At 39.2% G+C, this 24,651-nt stretch overlaps 1 protein-coding gene across 1 annotated transcript in view; it reads right to left on the minus strand.

Moving 5' to 3' along the window:
- qdpra (quinoid dihydropteridine reductase a) overlaps positions 1-21,283 on the minus strand; it is a 152,745-nt gene extending 131,462 nt beyond the window's left edge. The window contains exons 1-2 of the mRNA XM_061891742.1: positions 21,216-21,283; positions 18,573-18,680 (exon numbers count right to left, since the gene is read on the minus strand). The gene's annotated coding sequence lies outside the window, so the exon portion shown is untranslated. The remainder of the gene's footprint in view (positions 1-18,572; positions 18,681-21,215) is intronic.
- Between the last annotated feature and the right edge of the window lie 3,368 nt (positions 21,284-24,651).

Below are 24,651 nucleotides of genomic sequence, written 5' to 3' on the forward strand. Positions count from 1 at the left end.
TTCGCTGAAATTCAAGAATTTCCTATATACATATATATACATACACATATATATATATATATACATATACATATATATATATATATACACATATATATATATATATATATATATATACACACACACATATACATATATATATATATACACACACACACACACATATACATATATATATATATATATATGCACACACACACACACACATATATATATATATATATATATATATATATATATATATATATATATATATATATATATATATATATATATATATATATGTATATATATATATATGTATATATTAGGGGTGTGGGGAAAAAATCGATTCGACTACGAATCGAATATGTTGTGCGAAACAGAATCGATTCTAATTTTTTAAAAAATCAATTTTTTTTAACTTAAAAAAAAATATATATATATATATATTTTTTAAAATAAATCCAACAAACCACCACTCAGCAATACCATAACAATGCAATCCAATTCCAAAACCAAACCTGACCCAGCAACATTCAGAACTGCAATAAACAGAGCACTTGAGAGGAGACACAAACATGACACAGAACAAAAGTAGTGAAACAAAAATGTATATTATCAAGAACAGTATCAATAGTAGTTATAATTTCAGCATAGCAGTGATTAAAAAACCCTCATTGACATTATCATTAGACATTTTTAAAAAATTTTTAAAAAGTGTCACAGTGGCTCACACTTGCATCTCATCTCATAAGCTTGACCACACACTGTGTCCAATGTTTTCACAAAAATAAAATAAGTTATACTTTTGGTTCGTTTAATAGTTAAAACAAATGTACATTATTGCGATCAGTTGATAAAACATTGTCCTTTACAATTATAAAAACGTTTTACAAAAATCTACTACTCTGCTAGCATGTCAGCAGACTGGGGTAGATCCTCCTGAAATCCTATGTATTGAATGAATACAGAATTCTTTTAAATCGGGAAAAATATTGTTTTTGAATCGAGAATCGAATCGAAAAAAATCGATATATTATCGAATCATGACCCCAAGAATCGATATTGAATCGAATCGTGGGACACCCAAAGATTCTCAGCCCTAAGATATATATATATATACACACATACATTAATATACATACGTATGTCTATATATATATATATATATATATATATATATATATATATATATGTGTGAACGGGACTCTCGCGACTGTGTTGGATCCATTGTGGATTGAACTTTCACAGTATCATGTTAGACCCGCTCGACATCCATTGCTTTCCTCCTCTCCAAGGTTCTCATAGTCATCATTGTCACCGACGTCCCAGCGGGTCATTATTGTCACCGATGTCCCACTGGGTGTGAGTTTTCCTTGCGTGGGCCTACAGAGGATGTCGTAGTGGTTTGTGCAGCCCTTTGAGACACTAGTGATTTAGGGCTATATAAGTAAACATTGATTGATTGATTGATATATTATATATATATATAAATATATATATATATATATATATATATATGTACACACACACACACACACACACACATACATTAATATACATACATACATATGTATATATTATATATATATATATATATATATATATATATATATATATATATATATATATATACACAATTTAAAAAATCGAGGCAGCTCACTGGTAAGTGCTGCTATTTGAGTTTTTTTTAGAACAGGCCAGTGGGCGACTCATCTGGTCCTTACGGGCGACCCGGTGCCTGCCGGCACCGCGTTGGTGACCCCTGGTGTAGATTCTCACATCAAGACTATGAATGAACACATGTGGACTTATGTACTTAACAAAAAAAAAGGCAAAATAACTGAAAACATGTTTTATATTGTAGTTTCTTCAAAATAGCCACTCTTTGCTCTGATTACTGCTTTGCACACTCTTGGCATTCTCTCCATGGGCTTCAAGAGGTAGTCGCCTGAAATAATTTTTACTTCACAGGTGTCATAGTATTGAGGCCTTCATTGATGATCTACGATGTGAATAGTCATGAAAATAAAGAAAACACATTGAAATGAGAAGGTGTGTCCAAAACGTACGGTACACTGTTATTAGCATAGTACCGCGATACTAATGAATCATATTCGGTACTATACCGCCTCTAAAAAATACCAACCCCCCCGCCCCCACCCTGTCGTCATGACAATGCTGGTTTTAAGAGCAGAGGAGCATGTTCAGCAGCGCGCACACACAGAGTACTTACAAGCAGACGCAGTGTGTAGACAGAAAAGGGACAATGCACAAATTTTGGAGTAACATCTGATGATAGAGGTTAAGGTAAAACACTGAAATACCCTCTGGAAGAGGTGCTTGAAGACATGACTCGCGGTTAATGTTCATCCGCATTTTGCAGTGTTTTAGCTACTTCTAAATCACTAATCCTGGCCTCCATGGCGACAAAAAAAAAAAGAAAATTTCTTGCAGGTATTATTATCACTGGAGGACGAGGAATCGCTAAACATGCTTTACTACACACCGTAAGAGGACACAATAGCTCACCGGCGTCACAATGTAAACAAACGCCATAGTTGGATCTACACCTGACATCCACTGTAATGATACCAAATACAGGAGTGTACCTATTCAATACAACTATGATTACATCAATATTTTTTAGCATCCCACAATCCTTTTTTTTTTTTTTTTGAAAAGTTCATATTACTTTTAGAGACTCAGTAAGTACATGTCAGGAATTTGACTTTAATTAGTTTTGCCTCTCCGACGCAAAGGGAATTTGGAACGAGCCAGGCGAGTATGTGAGTACGTTATTAATTTATTTACACACTATAATACAAAAAGGGAAAACAAAAGGCGCGCTCAGTGGCAGAAAATAATCTATACTAGACTCCAAACAAAACAGCACAATGGCATGACTATATACAAATAAACAAAAGATACTATCAATGGTACAAAACAAACCACAAACTTGCACAGAGGCATAAATATAAACAAGATCTTACGTGGCGTGGTCAAATCAATAATCAGCGTGGCAAGGCAAGTTAGGTGCGTGGTCATCAGGGTTTGATACAAAGTCCGGTAGGTAAAGCAAGTACACAAGCATGTAGCAAGTAGTAAGCACAAAGTTCCCAGGCCGAGGACAGAATGGTATAAATAATGACTGTGATGATGATTACTAACAGGTGTGAGGCTGAGGACAGGGGCGTGACTTCGAGACTAGGTGGAAACTAATGAGTAACTATGGAAACAAACAAAACCAGGAAGTGCAAAAACAGGAAAGAAGAGTCCAAAAACAAAACATAACATGATCAAACATAAACCCAGATTAACAGGCATGACAGTACGTTCCTGGACACATGAGGACTTTGAATATGACCAATGCATGAGCCTGTAACTACTTGGTATCGGATCGATACCTAAAATGTGTGGTATCACCCAGAACTAATGTAAAGTATCAAAGAAGAGACGAATAAGTGATTATGACATTTTAACAGAAGTGTAGATAGAACATGCTAAAATATTGTAGCGTCATGGAAGAGTTAGTGCTGCAAGGGGTTCTAGGTATTTGTTGTGTTCCGGTGCCGATGTTCTCCCAAAATGTGTTTGTCATTCTTTTTTGGTGTGGGTTCACAGTGTGGCGCATATTTCTATCAGTGTTAAAGTTGTTTACACGGCCAACCTCAGTGTGACCTGTAAGGCTGTCGACCAAGTATGCCTTGCATTCACTTGTGTGTGTTAAAGCCGCGTATACTGTATTATGTGATTGAGCCGGCACGCTGTTTGTATGGAGGAAAAACAAACTTGACGACAGGTTGTAGAGAACGCTAAAAGCAGTGTCTTTAAGGCACGCCCCTAATATTGTTGTCCTGGTGGAAATTGGGACAAATCCGGGAGAATGGTCCATATCATCAAAAGGTTCAGAGAATCAGGAGAAATCACTCCACGTAAGTGGCATGACCGGAAACCAACATTGAATGACCGCGACCTTCGATCCCTCGGACGGCACTGTATCAAAAACCGACAACATTCTCTAAAGGATATCACCACATGGGCTCAGGAACACTTCAGAAAACCACTCTCACTAAATACAGTTGGTCGCTACATCTGTAAGTGCTAGTTAAAGCTCTACTATGCAAAGCGAAAGCCATTTATCAACAACATCCAGAAACGCCGCCGGCTTCTCTGGACCCGAAATCCTCTAAGATGGACTGATGCAAAGTGGAAAAGTGTTTTGTGGTCTGACAAGTCCACATTTCGAATTGTTCTTGGAAATATTCGACATTGTGTCATCCGGACCAAAGGGGAAGCGAACCATCTAGACTGTTATTGACGCAGAGTTCAAAAGCAAGCATCTGTGATGGTATGGGGGTGCAGTATTGCCCAAGGCATGGGTAACTTACACATCTGTGAAGGCACCATTAATGTTAAAAAGGTACATACAGGTTTTGGAACAACATATGCTGCCATCTAAGCGTTTTCTTTTTCATGGGCGCCCCTGCTTATTTCAGCAAGACAATGCCAAACCACGTATTACAACAGCGTGGCTTCGTAGTAAAAGAGTGAGAGTACTTTCCTGGCCCGCTTGCAGTCCAGACCTGTCTCCCATGGAAAATGTGTGGCGCATTATGAAGCGTAAAATATGACAGCGGAGAACCTGGACTGTTGAACAACTGAAGCTCCGCGTAAAACAAGAATGGTAAAAAATTCCACTTTCAAAGCTTCAACAATTAGTTTCCTCAGTTCCCAAACGTTTGAGTGTTGATAAAAGAAAAGGTGATGTAACACAGTGGTGAACATGCCCTTTCCCAACTACTTTGGCAACACTTTTGCAGCAATGAAATTGTAAGTTAATTAATATTTGCCAAAAAAAAAAAAAAAGTTTATGAGTTTGAACATCAAATTTGTTGTCTTGGTAGTGCATTCAACTGAATATGGGTTGAAAAGGATTTGCAAATCATTGCAGTCTGTTTATATATTTACATCTAACACAACAGAGTTTGCATATCTCCCTATTTGATATGAAGTTTAAATCTCTTCAACAGTTGGCCGTTCCCTGGCTTAGAAAACCTTGCAGTATGAGAGTTGTGTCGAACACCTTCCATAGCAACACGCAGCAAAGTCCTTAAAGGCCTACTGAATCGAGATTTTCTTATTTAAACGGGGATAGCAGGTCCATTCTATGAGTCATACTTGATCATTTCGCGATATTGCCATATTTTTGCTAAAAGGATTTAGTAGAGACATCGACGATAAAATTTGCAACTTTTGTTGCTGATAAAAAAAGCCTTGCCTGTACCGGAAGTAGCAGACGATGTGCGTGTGACGTCACGGGTTGGAGCTCCTCACATCTGAACATTGTTTACAATCATGGCCACCAGCAGCTAGAGCGACTCGGACCGAGACAGCGACGATTTCCCCTTTAATTTGAGTGAGGATGAAAGATTCGTGGATGAGGAAAGTGAGAGTGAGGGACTAGAAAAAAAAAAAGAACAAGAGGGCAGCGAGGGAGCGATTCAGATAGGGAAGATGCTGTTAGAGGCGCCGTGGCAGCCGTGTGGGTGGCAGGACCACTCGGCCAGGCCCAACCGCAACAAAGGATTGAGCAATACCGCTTTGAACCCGACGCTGACATTGACGGTCAGGAGGACGCATATTGATGCTGGAGTAGCACACGATATAGATTGCCTTCAGAATACAGAATGATAAAATGTTTATTAATACACATAATACACTGTACTTTGTGTGTGGGGTCCAATCCAACCAAGTTTGCTTGACATCTCCGTTCCATAGTAAAGCTTGACTGTCATCTTTCAGGAATGTAAACAATGAAACACCGGCTGTGTTTGTGTTGCTAAAGCCGGCCGTAATACACCGCTTCCCACCTACAGCTTTGTTCTTTGATGTCTCCATTGTTCATTTAACAAATTGCAAAAGATTCAGCAACACAGATGTCCAGAGTACTGTGGAATTTTTGCGATGAAAACAGACGACTTAATAGCTGGGAACGATGATGGAACAAAACGTCCTCTACTAGAGATGCGCGGATAGGCAATTATATCATCCGCAACCGCATCACTAAGGTCGACATCCACCCAAACCAACATTTTATCAGAATCGCAACCGCCCGTTGTTATATATCCGTAGTCGGCGACCTTTACCACTAAAAGAGCTAGTTTGACCCGTGTCACAAAGTAAAGAAGGCAATTGAAGCCGCTAACGTTCATTCAGACAACGGGAATAAGGGCGTGCTGTGAAGCAATTGCCTTTGACACCTTCAACAACATGTACGAACCGTTTGCCAGTCCAGCAACATGCTGTATGCAGCTTACACAAACACAAGATTAAAGGGCATACTGGGTGATAGAGTACATTAATGGTTGTGATATAAACAATTTTAACACTCTTACTAATATGCGCCACGCTGTGAAGCCACAACAAACAAGAATGACACACACATTTCGGGAGAACATCCTTACAGTAACACAACATAAATGCAACACAACAATTACCCAGAATCCTTTGCATCCATGACCATTCCTGACTATATTATACACCCCGCCACCCCCCGTGCGTCGGTAAGGTGGGCGGGGTTGGGGGCGCGGGGGTGTAAAATATATTAAGAAATTGTCATGGATGCAAAGGATTCTGGGTATTTGTTGTGTTGCGTTTATGTTGTGTTACCGTGAGGATGTTCTCCCGAAATGTGTTTGTCATTCTTGTTTGGTGTGGCTTCACAGCGTGGCGCATATTAGTAAGAATGGTACAATTGTTTATATCACAACCATTGGTGTACTCTGTGTTACCCAGTATGACTAGCAGTCGTGTGGAAGCAGCACACAACATATTGCTGGACTAGCAAGCAATTTAAACATGTTGTAGAAGGCGTCAAAGGCTTTATAGCGCGCCCTCATACTTATCTGGGTGACTGCCAGCAGACATTCTTGAGAATGTGTAGTGTCTTCTTCGCTTTGTAACACGGGTCCAAAATGGCTCTTTGAACGGTAAAGGTTACCGATTTCTGAACCATGTATATCAGATATTTCCAAATGGTTCAACCGCCACCCGCCCAAATCTATTTAAAATCTATTTTTTCGTCATGTCACCCGCCCGACCCGTGGTTTATCCGCGGACTCCGCGGACGAGACCGCAAACCGCGCATCTCTATCCTCTACATTCCGTGACTTCACGCAACCCCGTCATTATACTGAGACGTTTCAGCAGGATATTTTGCCGCAAAATTTAAAATTGCAGTTTAGTAAACTAACTAGTGTTGCAATGTTAATATTTCATCATTGATATATAAACTATCAGACTGCGTGGTCGGTAGTAGTGGGTTTCAGTAGACCTTTAACGTTGATCAAGTGGTTTGCGTAGGAGTCAAACAGATGGTTTTCCGCAAAAGCAGCAGAAACCAAGACATGTTTGGCGTCAAGGCCGTTGGCTTCTTCGGGAAACTTCCTTTTTCAAACTTCAGTGTCTTCAGGGCTGCGTCGACTTGATTTTTATTAAAGTGCCTCTGCCTTTCAGCAAAGGCAGGAAGCCGCCGTGCTGCAGCAGACAAGCAATTAGTCGGCAAAGGCCAGACAATTAGAGCGACTGAGGCAACTCTTCAAAGAGACAAGACACACACCTCCTTCGGGGCACTGCCCTCTTCTTCACTGGCCGACAGTTTGTTAGTTTGTCAAGCAGGTTGGGAGAACGACTCAATTTGAGAAACATTCGGTATGATTACCGTATTAAATGTAAAATACTTCTGTGTAGTCTACATAACATGTAATTGTGGTCAAATGAATGAGCGGGTATCGGACACCTGGTTCTCCTTGGACGTATCCTCGCTCACCCATGCAGAATGGACACTGTGGCCGAGAGTTGGCGGGCGGCCGAGGGTGGAGTCGGATCTCCTGGTTGCTTTGTTGGGTCCGCTCCAGTCTCTGGCCATGCTCCCCCCCACCCCAACAGACCCGTTAGTGATCCTGTTCAGTCTCCCTGTAATGTTTGTCTGATCTTGAATGGGATTGTGCTGAAAATCTTCATTTCCCCTCGGAGATAAATCAAGTATTTTTGATTCAGATTCTGAAAATGTTGCTGTGGAGGGACAGAGCAGACGAGCCGAAAGCAGGGTAGAACAAAGGGCGGTCCTACTCAAGATGGCGGTCAGGGGGCGGGGCGTGCTTGGAGCGACACTGCGGCAATCCAAGTCAGGCGCGTAGATCACACACCTGCTCTCATTCCCTGCATCTTCTCCTGCAACATAAAAGTGGAGAAGAAGAAGCGATCGAGGCGGAAGGAGTAGGAGAACCAGCAACAGAACCTGAAGACCGAGAACGACGAAGACGCGGGCGACTGAAGGCGAGAGAGGAGCGAGCAGGATCGGAGGCGCTGGAAAGCGATCCGAGCAAAAGATGGAAGCTTTATTGAAAAATAAAACAAGAGTCAAACCTGCTCAGCGATGTCCGTCCTCAATGGTCCTTGCAACCCACTCGATGACGGCAGGAAGTCGTTCACAGTGGCGCCAAACGTGGGAGGACCATCGGAGGCGAGGGAGGTCGATTTCCTCTGGGCGTTGGTCGGCGAGTGCAGCAAATTGGCGGCAAGTAGTCAAAAAAAATTGTCAGCTCATGCAGGCGCTGGCGGTCAAGATGGGGGGAGGCCCCAAAGAAGAAGTCAAGAAGGACGTCGGTAAAGTCTAGGTTGAAATATCATACCTGGAAGGCGGCAGTGGCGTCTGCAGACCAGCAGGGCGAGCTGACGGCCAAAGAGAGGGAGGCAACGCCGAGGAAGGCTGCGGGACCCATCTCAGCGCCCCAACGTCGTCTCACCCCGCAATGGGGGGATGGGGTCGAAAGGACCAAATCCCCCGGTCAGGATGAAGATGGAAAGGAAGTTAAAGAGACTCAAGAAATTGAGAAAGAAGAAGAAATAATTGAAGAAATCCTGGAATATGAAGATGATGAAGAAGAAAAACATGAAGCGGATGAGGAAGAAGAAGAAGATGAATCAAATGATGAAGAAGAAGATTAATAAAATGATGAAGAAGAGGTAGATGATGATGATGATGATAGTAGTCTGTTTATTTCAATTGTTAGGTTTTCCTTTATTACGTCTTGTGTTATTTATTTTACCCCATATTTGTTCCCACTAACGCACCTTAAGTTGGAGTCTTTAATCTCGTTATATGCAAATATAACTACAATAAAGTCCATTCTATTCGTTTTTTCTATTTTACAATATAACATACATCCATAAACGTGGATGCATATGCAAAAGTGGAATATATTTATCCGTACAGTAATCTATTTTTTTATATCTGCACCTTATTGCTTTTTTTTTTTACCCTGCACTACCTTGAACTAATGCAGCAACATTTCGTTCTTATTTGTACTGCAAAATTCAAATTTGAATGACAATAAAAAGGAAGTCAAAGTCTGAATGTCCCATAACAAGAAGATAGAGAACAAGAAGAAGCATATGGACTACGGCGTCGGAACGGACTACAAAGGCGGACTCGCGCACATTTTCAGGACTTTCCAAATACAGATCGGCAGGTACCACAAAGTAAGAAAAGTTGCTTTTGCATAATATTGTGAAACAAAACGCCGGGTAATATGTCGGCTAATGGGTGCAATTGTGCGGTCCTTATACACACACCATAGTACTACTTGTAGCTGTAATTTTGACAGACTTCTGAGTGCCGTGTGTAATGTTCTTTATTTTCAATGGAACATTTAAAGTGTCAGTGTCGTTTACTGGCGTCAGCTTGCAGTCTACACTCGTATCTTATGTGTGACTGCCATCTACTGGTCACACTTATTACACCTTGTACCAAATCAAATTGCTTCGAGGTCCGTAAGCACAACCACAATCATTCCGAAAAATACGGTACAAAATAAAGCAGAAAATATTTTAGCACTTACCACAGTATATTGACATGGTTACGTCAAAATATACTCTCAATTTAGACTTTGTATATGTACAGTATTTACTTGATTTTCCAGAAAATGCCCTAACGGTGTATAAACTAGAGTAGTCCACAATATAAATACAATCCTCTTACATTTCTAATAAGGGTATATGATAAAATACAAACCTACCAATTTAATAAGTGTCAGAATGTTCTTAAAGACACTATTTTAACTATACATGTTTTTGGTTTGCACAATGAAACTACAGGGAAATTGAGTTTGCCTATCATTCACATTTATTAGATTGATTGATTGATTGATTGAAATTATTATTAGTAGATTGCACAGTTCAGTACATATTCCGTACAATTGATCACTAAATGGTAACACCCGAAAACGTTTTTCAAATTGTTTAAGTCCACATAAATCAATTCATGGGAGTTTATGTGAGACAATAATGTATAAGTCTCTCTTTTTAAACGCATTTTACGTCTTAAATAAATGCTGGAAAGACGTGGCAATGCAGGTAATGAGGATTGGATTATTCTCCCTATAAAACACTCTAAAAAACATCCGCCAGCCTCCATCAATGATTTATTTACAAACCCCAAAAGCAGTGAAGTTGTCACGTCGTGTAAATTGTAAATAAAAAATAAAAACAGAATAAAATGATTTGCAAATCCTTTTCAACTTATATTCAATTGAATAGACTGCAAAGACCAAATATTTAAAAATGTTTTGCAAATATTAGCTCATTTGGAATTTGATGCCTGCAACATGTTACAAAAAAGCTGGCACAGGTGGCAAAAAAGACTGAGAATGCTAATCAAACACTTATTTGGAACATCCCACATGTGAACGGGCTAATTGGGAACAGGTGGGTGCCATGAATGGGTATAAAAGCAGCTTCCATGAAATGCTCAGTCATTCACAAACAAGGACGGGGCGAGAGTCAGTACTTTGTCAACATATACCTGAGCAAATTGTTTAAGAACAACATTTCTCAACCAGCTATTGCAAGGAATTTAGGGATTTCACCATCTACGCTCTGTAATATCATCAAACGGTTCAGAGAATCAGGAAAAGTCACTGCACGTAAGCGGCAAGGCAGAAAACCAACATTGAATTGAATGACCGTGACCTTCGATCTCTCAGACGGCACTGTATCAAAAACCGATATCAGTGTGTAAAAGGATATCACCACAGAAAACCACTCAGTCCCTACAGTTGGTCGCTACATCTGTAAGTGCAAGTTAAAACTCTACTATGCGAAGCCACAGCCAATTATCAACAACACCCATGAACGCTGCCGGCTTTGCTGGGCTCAAACTCATCTAAAATGGACTGATGCAAAGTGGCCGATAGTCTGACGAGTCCACTTCAAATTTTTTTTTTTTTTTTTTTTTTTTTTTAGAAACTGTGGACGTCGTGTCTTCCGGAACAAAAAGGAAAAGAACCATCCGGATTGTTAGAGGCGCAAAGTGTAAAATCCAGCATCTGTGATGGTATGGGGGTGTATTAGTGACCAAGGCATGGGTAACTTACACATCTGTGAAGGCACCATTAATGCTGAAAAGGTACATACAGGTTTTGGAGCAACTTATGTTGCCATCCAAGCAACGTTATCATGGACGCCCCTGCTTATTTCAGCAAGACAATGCCAAGCCATGTCTTACAACAGTGTGGCTTCATAGTAAAAGAGTGCAGGTACTAGACTGGCCTGCCTGTAGTCCAGACCTGTGTCCCATTAAAAATAGTTGGTGCAATATGAAGCCTAAAATACCATAAGCAAGAATGGGAAATAATTCCACTTGAAAAGCTTCTAAAAAGTGTCTCCTCAGTTCCCAAACATTTACTGAGTGTTGTTAAAAGGAAAGGCCATGTAACACAGTGGTAAAAAAATGCCTCTGTGATAACTTTTTTGGAAAGCAGGACTTGGAAGTATTTGAGAAACCAGAACATTTTGCTTATTGAAACATACTGATTGTCTCCTCTCAACTCCCCCAAGAAACATTTGCATGAAAATGACCCGACTCTACCTCATAAAGCTTTTGTGTTTCATGGAAATGAGGTCTGTGATTAAATCAAGTGGATTATCCGTAATATGGCTGGGAGGCCTGGCTGTCAGCGTGCTGGCGTACGCGTTAAACGTTCCCGACTTGACTCAACTGCATGCCAGCTATATACTGTGGCATCATTTCAAATGCCCACGGATGAAAAATGATACACCTGGCTGGAAAGGAAATTTAGGAGGTAAAGTTGTGCACAATATTTTTGACTATGTAACACTAAAATATATCCTATACATTCTGCCTTTGAATATACCTTCATTTTAGCCGAGATGTATGGAATACCGTATAACTGTCATTAACTGTTTTAATGACATTCAGACTTTACGTCAATCAATAACGGAGCAGCATCTTCTCATCCGTGGCTCACTAGTGCAACAACAACACCCGAAATGTGTTCTGTGAAAAAAAAAACCCCGTCCGAGCGGATCTCTAATAACTAAAGTTTCTCGAGTGAATAATGTAAACTCACTACACCGGTATGTTTTAGTGCTTTTATGGCGAGTTTACTGACAGATTTAAGTAAGAACTTTCCGCTACTTTATATTAGAAATGGCAACAGTGGAGGATGAATGCCCCATAACAAGAAGATATAGAAAAAGAAGATTATCGACTGCGGACTACAGTGGCGGACATGCGCACATTTTCAGGATTTATGCAGATCCCAAATACAGATCAGCAGGTACCAGAAAGTAAGAAAAGTTGTCTCTTCTAAATTATGTCTGAATATACCCTTACAATGTTTAGGGTATATTTACTAGATTATGTAATAATGTTCAGTACAGGGTTAGGGTAGATTCTATGCAAATTCAATGTATATTCCGGAGTTAGGGTTAGTTAACGCGTATTCTGGCTAGCCTAGTTCAAATACCATGGCTACGTTATTTGAGCGATATGTAAGAATATACCATAACTCTTGTCACAATATATAATCTGTACTTTTTCCTGCCATTCTTGGGCTTTGTCGGGACTCCTGATGAGGTTTTGAGACATCTCCTACAATTTGAAGACCAGTATTGTGCTGTTGAAGCAAGACAATTTTCAAAATTCTTGTGTAAGGGTTCCCTCTTACGACATTTTAGCTAAAAAAAACTTTTCAAAAAATATAAACGTTCTGCTATTTTCGTGTTTTGAGACATCTCCTACAATTTCAAGACTGTGTAAGGGTCCCCCCTTACGACATTTTAGCGAAAAAAAGGTTTCAAAAAATATAAATTTTCTGCCATTTTCATGTTTTGTTGGGACTCCTGATGAGGTTTTGAGACATCTCCTACAATTTCAAGACCAGTATTATACTGTTGAAGCAAGACAATTTTCAAAATTCTTGTGTAAGGGTTCCCTCTTACGACATTTTAGCTAAAAAAACTTTTCAAAAAATATAAACTTTCTGCTATTTTCGGGTTTTGAGACATCTCCTACAATTTCAAGACTGTGTAAGGGTCCCCCCTTACGACATTTTAGCGAAAAAAAGGTTTAAAAAAATATACATTTTCTGCCATTTTCAGGTTTTGTTGGGACTCCTGATGAGGTTTTGAGACATCTCCTACAATTCCATGACCAGTATGGTGCTATTGAACCAAGACAATTTTTTACATTTTTGTGTAAGGAGGACGTCCACCCTTACAACATTTTAGCGAAAAAAAATGTTGAGAAAAATATACATTTTCAGCCATTTTTAGGTTTTGTCGGGACTCCTCATGAGGTTTTGAGACATGTCCTACAACTACAGGACCAGTAATGTGCTATTGAAGCAAGACAATTTTTTAAATTTTTGTGTAAGGAGGACGTCCCCCTTATGACATTTTAGCGAAAAAATTTTTTTCCAAAAATGTAAGTCTTCGGCCATTTTCAGGTTTTGTCGGGACACCTGATGAGGTTTTGAAACATCTGCAACTACAGGACCAGTATTGTGCTATTGAACCAAGACAGTTTGTTTTGTTTGTGTAAGGGTTCCTTACGAAATTTTAGCGAAAAACTTAAAAAAAAAAAATAAAGAAATAAAAGTTTTCTCCCATTTTCATGTTTTGTTGGGACTCCTGATGAGGTTTTGAGACATCTCCTACAATTTGAAGACCAGTATTGGTCTGTTGAAGCAAGACAATTTTCAAAATTATTGTGTAAGGGTTCCCTCTTACGACATTTTAGCTAAAAAAAACTTTTCAAAAGATATAAACGTTCTGCTATTTTCGTGTTTTGAGACATCTCCTACAATTTCAAGACTGTGTAAGGGTCCCCCCTTACGACATTTTAGCGGAAAAAAGGTTTAGAAAAATATACATTTTCTGCCATTTTCAGGTTTTGTTGGGACTCCTGATGAGGTTTTGAGACATCACCGACAATTCCAGGACCAGTATGGTGCTATTGAACCAAGACAATTTTTTCAATTTTTTTGTAAGGATGACATCCACCCTTACAACATTTTAGCGAAAAAAAATGTTTAGAAAAATATATATTTTCGGCCATTTTTAGGTTTTGTCGGGACTCCTCATGAGGTTTTGAGACATGTCCTACAACTACAGGACCAGTATCGTGCTGTTGAAGAAATACATTTTTTTTTATTTTTGTGTAAGGGGGACGTCCCCCCTTACGACATTTTAGTGAAAAAAATGTTTAGAAAAATATAAGTCTTCGGCCATTTTCAGGTTTTGTCGGGACACCTGATGAGGTTTTGAAACATCTCCTACTTCTACAGTACCAGTATTAATCTGTTAAAGCAAGACCGTTTTTTTTTGTTTGTGTAAGGGTTCCTTACGAAATTTTAGCGAAAAACTTAAAAAGTTTTCTACCATTTTCAGGTTTTGTCGGGACTCCTGATGAGGTTTTGAGACATCTCCTGCAATTGTAAGACCAGTATTGTGCTGTTGAAGCAAGACGATTTTTTTAAATTTTTGTGTAAGGTTTCCACCGCTTTATGATATTTTAGCGCAAAAAGTTTAAGAAAAATATACTTTTTGTGCCATTTTCAGGTTTTGTCGGGACTCCTGATGAGGTTTTGAGACATCTTTTACAACTACAGGACCAGTATCCTACTGTTGAAGCAAGACAGTTTTTAATTTTTTGTGTAAGGGTCCTCCCTCACGACATTTTAGTGAGAAAAAACTTTTCAAAAAATATAAATTTTTTCTGCCATTTTCAGGTTTTGTCCTGATCAGTTTTTTGGCATCTCCTACAACTACTGGACCAGTATTGTCCTGTTGAAGCAAGACAATTTAAAAAAAAATTTGTGTAAGGGTCCCCCCTTATGACATTTTAGAGAAAAAAAAATGTTTAGAAAAATAAACTTTTTTTTGCCATTTTCAGGTTTTTTCAGGACTCCTGGTGAGGTTTTTAAACATCTCCTACAACTACAGGACCAGTAATGTGCTATTGAAGCAAGACCATTTTTTTTTATTTTTGTGTAAGGGGGACGTCCCCCCTTAAGAGATTTTAGCGAAAAAAAATGCTTAGAAAAATATAAGTCTTCGGCCATTTTCAGGTTTTGTCGAGACACCTGATGAGGTTTTGAAACATCTACTACTACAGGACCAGTATTGTGCTATTGAACCAAGACAGTTTTTTTTGTTTGTGTAAGAGTTCCTTACGAAATTTTTGTGAAAAACTTAAAAAAAATTTTTTTTTTCTTCCATGTTCAAGTTTTGTTGGGACTCCTGGTGAGGTTTTGAGACATCTCCTATAATTCTGAGACCAGTATTGTGCTGTTGAAGCAAGACAATTAAAACAACTATCGTGTAAGGGTCCCTTCCCTTTCGAAATTTTAGAGAAAAAAAAAGTTTAGAAAAATATACTTTTCCCGCCCTTTTTTTGGGGGGGGGGGACTCCTGTTGATGTTTTGAGACATCTCCTACAACTACAGGACCAGTATCGTGCTGTTGAAGTAAGGCAATTTAAAAAAAGTTTATGTAAGGGTCCCCCCTCAGGTCATTTTAGCGGAAAAAAACTTTTCAAAAAATATATATTTTCTGCCATTTTTATGTTTTGTCAGGACTCCTGGTGAGGTTTTGAGACATCTCCTACAACTACAAGACCAGTAATGTGCTATTGAAGCAAGACCATTTTTTAAATTTTTGTGTAAGGGGGACGTCCCCCCTTATGAGATTTTAGCGAAAAAAAATGCTTAGAAAAATATAAGTCTTCGGCCATTTTCAGGTTTTGTCGGGACACCTGATGAGGTTTTGAAACATCTACTACTACAGGACCAGTATTGTGCTATTGAACCAAGACAGTTTTTTTTTGTTTGTGTAAGGGTTCCTTACGAAATTTTTGTGAAAAACTTAAAAAAAAATTTTTTTTTTCTTCGATGTTCAGGTTTTTTTGGGACTCCTGATGAGGTTTTGAGACATCTACAATTCTAAGACCAGTATTGTGCTGTTGAAGCAAGACAATTAAAAAAATTATTGTGTAAGGGTCCCCGCCTTACGAAATTTTTGAGAAAAAAAAAAAAAGTTTAGAAAAATATACTTTTTCTGCCATTTTCTGTTTTTTTGGGACTCCTGGTGAGGTTTTGAGACATCTCCTTCAACTACAGGACCATGAGTGTGCTGTTGACGCAAGGCAATTTAAAAAAAGATTTATGTAAGGGTCCCCCCTCTCGTCATTTTAGCGGAAATTTTTTTTTTCAAAAAATATAAAATTTCTGCCATTTTTAGGTTTTGTTGGGACTCCTGATGAGGTTTTGAGACATCTCCTACAACTACAGGACCAGTATTGTGCTATTGAAGCAAGACAATTTTTAAAAATGTGTAACGGGGACATCCGCCCTCACGACATTTTAGCGAAAAAAACTTTTCAAAAAAATATACATTTTTGGCCATTTTTAGGTTTTGTCGGGACTCCTGATGAGGTTTCGAGACATCTCCTACAACTACAGGACCAGTATTGTGCTGTTGAAGCAAGACAGTTTTTAACATATTGTGTAAGGGACCCCCCCCGAGACATTTTAGGGGAATTTTTTTTTCTAAAATAAATTTTTTCTTCCATTTTCAGGTTTTGTCAGGACTCCTGGTGAGGTTTTTAAGACATCTCCTGCAATTCTAAGACCAGTATTGTGCTATTGAAGCTAGATTATTTATTTTTTATTTTTGTGTAAGGGTCCCACCGCTTTACGATATTTTAGCAAAAAAAGTTTATGAAAAATATACTTTTTCTGCAATTTTCAGGACTCCTGATGAGTTTTTTGGCATCTCCTACAACTACAAGACCTGTATTGTCCTGTTGAAGCAAGACAATTTAAAAAAATTGTGTAAGGGTCCCTCCCCCCTTAGGACATTTTAGAGATTTTTTTTTGATTTTTTTAAATATACTTTTTCTGCCATTTTCAGGACTCCTGATGAGGTTTTGAGACATCTCCTACAGCTACAGGACCAGTATTGTGCTGTTGAAGCAACACATTATTTTCAAATGTTTGTGTAAGGGGGACATCACCCCCCTTTACGACATTTTAGAGAAAAAAAAGCTTTTTCTGCCATTCTTGTGTTTTGTCGGGACTCCTGATGAGGTTTTGAGACATCTCCTACAATTTGAAGACCAGTATTGGTCTGTTGAAGCAAGACAATTTTCAAAATTCTTGTGTAAGGGTTCTCCCTTATGACATTTTAGCTAAAAAAAAATTTTCAAAAAATATAAATGTTCTCCTATTTTCGGGTTTTGAGACATCTCCTACAATTTCAAGACTGTGTAAGGGTGCCCGCTTACTACATTTTAGCGAAATTTTTTTTCGAAAAATATAAATTTTCTGCCATTTTCAGGTTTTGTTGGGACTCCTGATGAGGTTTTGAGACATCTCCTACAACTACAGAACCAGTATTGAGCTACTGAAGCAAAACTTTTTTTTTACTTCTTTGTGGAAGGAGGACGTCCTGTCATAATCCACTACTTAGATTATGGCATTTTCTGGTTTTGTTTCACCTTGTTTAGTATTTGACGTCCTTAGTTCCTGGTGGCACTTCCTGTTTTGTTTCTGTTGCCTAAGATACCCATTTAGCGTCACCTGTCTATTGTTTGTCGTCGCGCACCTGCCTCCTAATTTTCTGTCCCTATTTAAACCGGCCTTTGTTAGTTTTTCAGTCTCTCTGTGTAGCTTGCTTCCCATGCAACAGGTGACGTCGCGTTCCTGCATTGTGGTAAAAACCCTTTTGTACTCATTTAGCTTCTATGCTATTTTGTTTGTTTGTTTTCCTAGCTCATATGCTAGTTCAGTTGATTTTGTTTGTTAGTGCCTTCGTGCAAGTATTTTGGTTTTTAGTTTGTTCATTAGTATATAAATAAATCAACATTTTTACCTATGTATATATATATATACATACAAATGGGCTAGGAACAGAAGACTAGTTTCAACTCTGAGAGAGGCAGAGCTTGAATTGTAGTTTGCTTGACACCGTGTATTAGAGAATTAGTGATGGACAGCAGATATATTCACACAATGAGTTGAATGGCCATTCAGCATGAAAGTAATTTAAAGAATAAAAACACAAGTACTACATAAATATATACAATTCCATTTAAACTAATCAGTGACTCAGGATCTTGTTCAAATCTCAGCTCAGACTTAATAGTTCTTGGACGGCAGTACAGTGCATGTTCTGCAGGTAAAAGGTGAAAATTGTAAAGGGTTGGCTCGAGAGCCTCCTACCAGCCCAGACAGAGCAGGTGGTGAGGTTCCTGGCTGGAATCTTCCAAGACCGATCCTTGGACTTGATGCTTCTTTTCCTTACCTCGCCATCAAACAGGGAAGCCTGACCTGTGTAAGAACCAGGACCATTCTTATAAATCCATGTATACACAAATTATCTTCCTTAAAGGCCTACTGAAACCCACTACTAGTTGTGAATTGTGAATTATATTTATATAGCGCTTTTCTCTAGTGACTCAAAGCGCTTTACATAGTGAAACCCAATATCTAAGTTACATTTAAACCAGTGTGGGTGGCACTGGGAGCAGGTGGGTAAAGTGTCTTGCCCAAGGACACAATTGCAGTGACTAGGATGGCGGAAGTGGGAATCGAACCTGTAACCCTCAAGTTGCTGGCACGGCCACTCTACCAACTGAGCTATACCGCTTTACTAAATTGCAATTTTAAATTTCCCACTAAGTGTCCTGTTGACGTGCGTTTGACATCACCAGTTGAAGCGGACATTTTTTTCCAGCCCGATCCAAGCTATAAGTAGTCTGCTTTAATCTCATAATTACACACTATTGTGAACATCTGTGTTGCTAAATCTTTTGCAATTTGTTCAATTAATAATGGAGACGTCAAAGAAGAAAGCTGTCGGTGGAAAGCAGTGTATTGCGGCCGGCTGTAGCAACACAAACACAGCCGGTGTTTCTTTGCTTACATTCCCAAAGGTGAAGCTTTAATATGGAACAGAGCGGTCAAGCGAACATGGTTCTCTACCACATGTCAACCGGCAGGTTTTGGTGAGAAAATTGTGGCGTGGCGCAGTGGAAGAGTGGCCGGGCGCAACCCGAGCGTCCCTGGTTCAATCCCCGCCTAGTACCGACCTCGTCACGTCCGTTGTGTCCTGAGCAAGACACTTCACCCTTGCTCCTGATGGGTGCTAGGTTAGCGCCTTGCATGGCAGCTCCCTCCATCTGTGTGTGAATGTGTGTGTGAATGGGTAAAATGTGGAAGTAGTGTCAAAACGCTTTGAGTACATTGAAGGTAGAAAAGTGCTGTACAAGTACAACCCATAATAAGTCGGCTCTTACCGTAGACATGAGCGGAGCTTGCATCGTTCCTCGTGCACCTGTCGACTCTCTTGCCTCCTCTGACCGGCCGCCCCCGAACGTGGGATACTTCCACTGTCGAGGAGTGGGGAAAAAACAAAGCTCAGCCCGGCCCGACCGGCTGCCTTCGCTTCGCCTCGTCGAGAAACGTGACTTCCCCCAGAGACACTGGCAGTCACCACAACCGTGGCCAGACCCTTCCGACACTCAGGTACGACTATATCATCTCACTAAAACACTAGTAACACAATAAGCAGATAAGGGATTTTCCAGAATTATCCTAGTAAATGTGTCTAATAACATATGAATCGCTGCCACTGCCCTGTCTTTTTTTTTCCCCCTAGTCCTTCACTCTCACTATCCTCATCCACGGATCTTTCATCCTCGCTCAAATTAACGGGGAAATTGTGGCTTTCTCTGTCCGAATCGCTGGCCACCAGCAGCTAGAGCGATTCGGACCGAGAAAGCGACTATTTCCCCATTAATTTGAGCAAGGATGAAAGATTCGTGGGTGAGGAAAGTTAGAGTTAAGGACTAGAAGAAAAAAAAAAAAAAAGGTGAGGGCAGTGGAAGCGATTCAGATGTTATTAGACACATTTACTAGGATAATTCTGGAAAATCCCTTATCTGCTTATTGTGTTAGTGTTTTAGTGAGATTATATGATACCTGAAAGTCGGAGGCGTGTGGCGACCGCCAGTGTCTCTGAGGGAAGCTACGTTTCTCGACAAGGCGAAGGGAGGGCAGCCGTTGGGGCCAGGCTGAGCTTTTTTTCCCCCCTCCTCCACGGTGGAAGCATCCTACGTTCGGGGTCGGCCGGTCGGAGGAGCTGCACGAGGAACGACGCAAGCTATCAGCTCACGTCTACGGTAAGAGCCAACTTATTACCACACTTTTCTCACCGAAACCTGCCGTTTGACATGCGGTAGGGAACCATGATCGCTTGACCGCTCTGTTCCATACTAAAGCTTCACCGTCATCTTTAGGGAATGTAAACAAAGAAACACCGGCTGTGTTTGTGTTGCTACAGCCGGCCGCAATACACCGCTTTTCCACCGACAGCTTTCTTCTTTGACGTCTCCATTATTAATTGAACAAATTGCAAAAGATTCAGCAACACAGATGTCCAGAATACTGTGTAATTATGCGATTAACGCAGACGACTTATAGCTGGGATCGGGGCCGGAAGAACATGTCCGCTACTATCCGTGACGTCACACGCACGCGTCATCATAACGCGACATTTTCAACAGGATACTTCACGCAAAATTTAAAATTGCAATTTAGTAAATTAAAAAGGCAGTATTGGCATGTGTTGCAATGTTAATATTTCATCATTGATATATAAACTATCAGACTGCGTAGTAGTGAGTTTCAGTAGGACTTTAAAGTGCTGTTGTCATCAACATAGACTCACCACCTCCGCTTCTACAGTCAAACACAACTTAAAGACAAACAAATAGTAGTCGGCTCTATAAAGTTACAAATAGGCATGTAGTTTAAAATCCCTCAGCACAATATTTCAGGTGAAAAAAAGAAGTAAAAACCTACCTCGAGCAAAAATACAATCGATCTTTCTCACTTCCTGGCTACTTCCTGGCACCGGCTTATAAGCACCTCTAATTGGACCGCGGCGGTCACGTGACAAAGGAGCGTGGCCGAGCTCCAAAAAATAGTAAACAGAACAACAACAATACAGCTGATTGGACTGTGGTGGTCATGTGACCAGGAAGAGAGCAAAGAGTAAACAAAAAGGCAAGAGCCTAATAGTCTCCACAAAAGTTTGTATTTGAAAACCTGCCATACACAATTTTTTTTTTTTTATTATTTTGTAAGGCAGTGGTCCCCAATAATTTTCTATTCATTTTTATTTAAAAAAAAAAAAAAAAAAAAAAAAAAAAAGATATATATATATATATTTATATATATATATATATATATATATATATATATATATATATATATATATTTCTATGTATATATGAATTTTTTTTATTAAATCAACATAAAAAAACACAATATACACTTACAATTAGTGCCCCAACCACAAAAACATCCCTTTTTCATGACAAAGAAAAACAATTAAAATAAAAAGTCCCCCCTCCCCCGGGCCGCGGGACAAATTATTAAGCGTTGACCGGTCCGTGGATACAAGACCACTGGTGTAAGGGTCCGCCCTATGAGATTTTAGCGAAAGAAAGTTTTCGAAAAATAGACATTTTCTGACATTTTCGGGTTTTGTCGGGACTCCTGATGAGGTTTTGGGACATCTCCAACAATTCCTGGACCAGTATTGTGCTGCTAAACAAGACGGTTTTCAAGATTTTTGTGTAAGGGTTCCCCTTTACGATATTATGGCGAAATTATAAGTTTAGAAAAATATACTTTTTCTGCAATTTCGAACATAAGTGTGCTGTTGAACCAAGGTAATTAAAAAAAAAAAAGTTTGTCCCCCCTCATTACATTTTAGCTAAAAAAAACGTTTAAAAAAATTAACATTTTCGGCCATTTTCAGGTTTTAGTCGGGACTCCTGATGAGGTTTTGAGACATCTCCAACAGCTACAGGACCAGTATTGTGCTGTTGAAGCAAGATATTTGTTTACATTTTTTGTGTAAGGGAGTTTCCCCCCCTTACGACATTTTAGGGAAAGAAAATGTTTAGAAAAATATACATTTTCGGCCATTTTCAGGTTTTGTCGGGACTCCTGATGAGGTTTTGAGATATCTCCTACAACTACAGGACCAGTATCGTGCTGTTGAAGCAAGACAGTTTTTTTAAATTATTGTGTAAGGGTCCCCCTTCATGACATTTTAGCAAAAACAAATGTTGAGAAAAATATACATTTTTGGCCATTTGCAGGTTTTGTGGGGACTCCTGATGGAGTTTTGAGACATCTCCTACAGTTACAGGACCAATATTGTACTGTTGAAGCAAGATATTTTTTAAAATTTTTTGTGTAAGGGAGCTGCCCCCCTTACGACATTTTAGGGAAAGAAAATGTTTAGAAAAATATACATTTTCGGCCATTTTCGGGTTTTGTCGGGACTCCTGATGAGGTTTTGAGATATCTCCTACAACTACAGGACCAGTATCGTGCTGTTGAAGCAAGACAGTTTTTTTAAATTATTGTGTAAGGGTCCCCCTTCATGACATTTTAGCAAAAACAAATGTTGAGAAAAATATACATTTTTGGCCATTTGCAGGTTTTGTGGGGACTCCTGATGGAGTTTTGAGACATCTCCTACAGTTACAGGACCAATATTGTACTGTTGAAGCAAGATATTTTTTTAAATTTTTTGTGTAAGGGAGCTGCCCCCCTTACGACATTTTAGGGAAAGAAAATGTTTAGAAAAATATACATTTTCGGCCATTTTCAGGTTTTGTCGGGACTCCTGATGAGGTTTTGAGATATCTCCTACAACTACAGGACCAGTATCGTGCTGTTGAAGAAAGGCAGTTTTTAACATTTTTGTGTAGAGGTCCCCCCTTATGACAATTTTAGAGTAAAAACAAGTTTAGAAAAATATACCTTTTCTCCCATTTTCAGGTTTTGTCGGGACTCCTGGTGAGGTTTTGTGACATCTCCTACAATTCCAGGACCAGTATTGTGCTGTTAACAATTTTCAAAATTCTTGTGTCAGGGTTCCCCCATTCGACATTTTAGCTAAAAAAAGAAGTTTAGAAAAATATACTTTTTCTGCCGTTTTCGGGTTTTGTCGGGACTCCTGATGAGGTTTTGAGTCATTTCGTACAACAGGACCAGTATTGTGCTGTTAAAGCAAGACCATTTTCAAAATTATTGTGTAAGGGTTCCACCTTACAACAATTTAGCGGGAAAAAAAAGTTGAGAAAAATATACTTTTTCTGCCGTTTTTGGGTTTTGTCGGGACTCCTGATGAGGTTTTGAGTCATCTCCTACTATTCCAGGACCAGTATTGTGCTGTTAAAGCAAGACCATTTTCAAAATTCTTGTGTAAGTGTACCCCCTTACGACATTTTAGCTAAAAAAAAAGTTTTGAAAAATATACTTTTTCTGCCGTTTTCGGGTTTTGTCGGGACTCCTGATAAGGTTTTGAGTCATCTCCTACTATTCCAGGACCAGTATTGTGCTGTTGAAGCAAGACCATTCGAACAATTGTTGTGTAAGGGTCCCCTTTTATGACATTTTATCGAATTTTTTTTCTCCAAAAATATACATTTTCTGCTATTTTCTGGTTTTAAGAGAAAAATAAGTTTTTGAAAAAAAAAAAAAATTCTACCACTCTTGGGTTTTTTCAGGACTCCTGGTGAGGTTTTGAGACATCTCCTACAATTCCAGGACCAGTAATGTGCTGTTAAAGCAAGACGATTTTAACCATTTTTGTGTAAGGGTCCCCTCTTAAGACATTTTAGCTAAAATTTTTTTTTAGAAAAATATACTTTTTCTGCCGTTTTTGGGTTTTGTCAGGACTCCTGATGAGGTTTTGAGACATCTCCTACAATTCCAGGACCAGTAATGTGCTGTTAAAGCAAGACGATTTTAACCATTTTTGTGTAAGGGTCCCCTCTTAAGACATTTTAGCTAAAAATTTTTTTTAGAAAAATATACTTTTTCTGCCGTTTTCGGGTTTTGTCGGGACTCCTGATGAGGTTTTGAGTCATCTCCTACTATTCCAGGACCAGTATTGTGCTGTTAAAGCAAGACCATTTTCAAAATTCTTGTGTAAGTGTACCCCCTTACGACATTTTAGCTAAAAAAAAAGTTTTGAAAAATATACTTTTTCTGCCGTTTTCGGGTTTTGTCAGGACTCCTGATGAGGTTTTGAGTCATCTCCTACTATTCCAGGACCAGTATTGTGCTGTTGAAGCAAGACCATTCGAACAATTGTTGTGTAAGGGTCCCCTTTTATGACATTTTATCGAATTTTTTTTCTCCAAAAATATACATTTTCTGCTATTTTCTGGTTTTAAGAGAAAAATAAGTTTTTGAAAAAAAAAAAAATCCT

This window comes from Nerophis ophidion, linkage group LG29 (assembly GCF_033978795.1).
Source record: "Nerophis ophidion isolate RoL-2023_Sa linkage group LG29, RoL_Noph_v1.0, whole genome shotgun sequence".
NCBI lineage: Eukaryota > Metazoa > Chordata > Actinopteri > Syngnathiformes > Syngnathidae > Nerophis > Nerophis ophidion.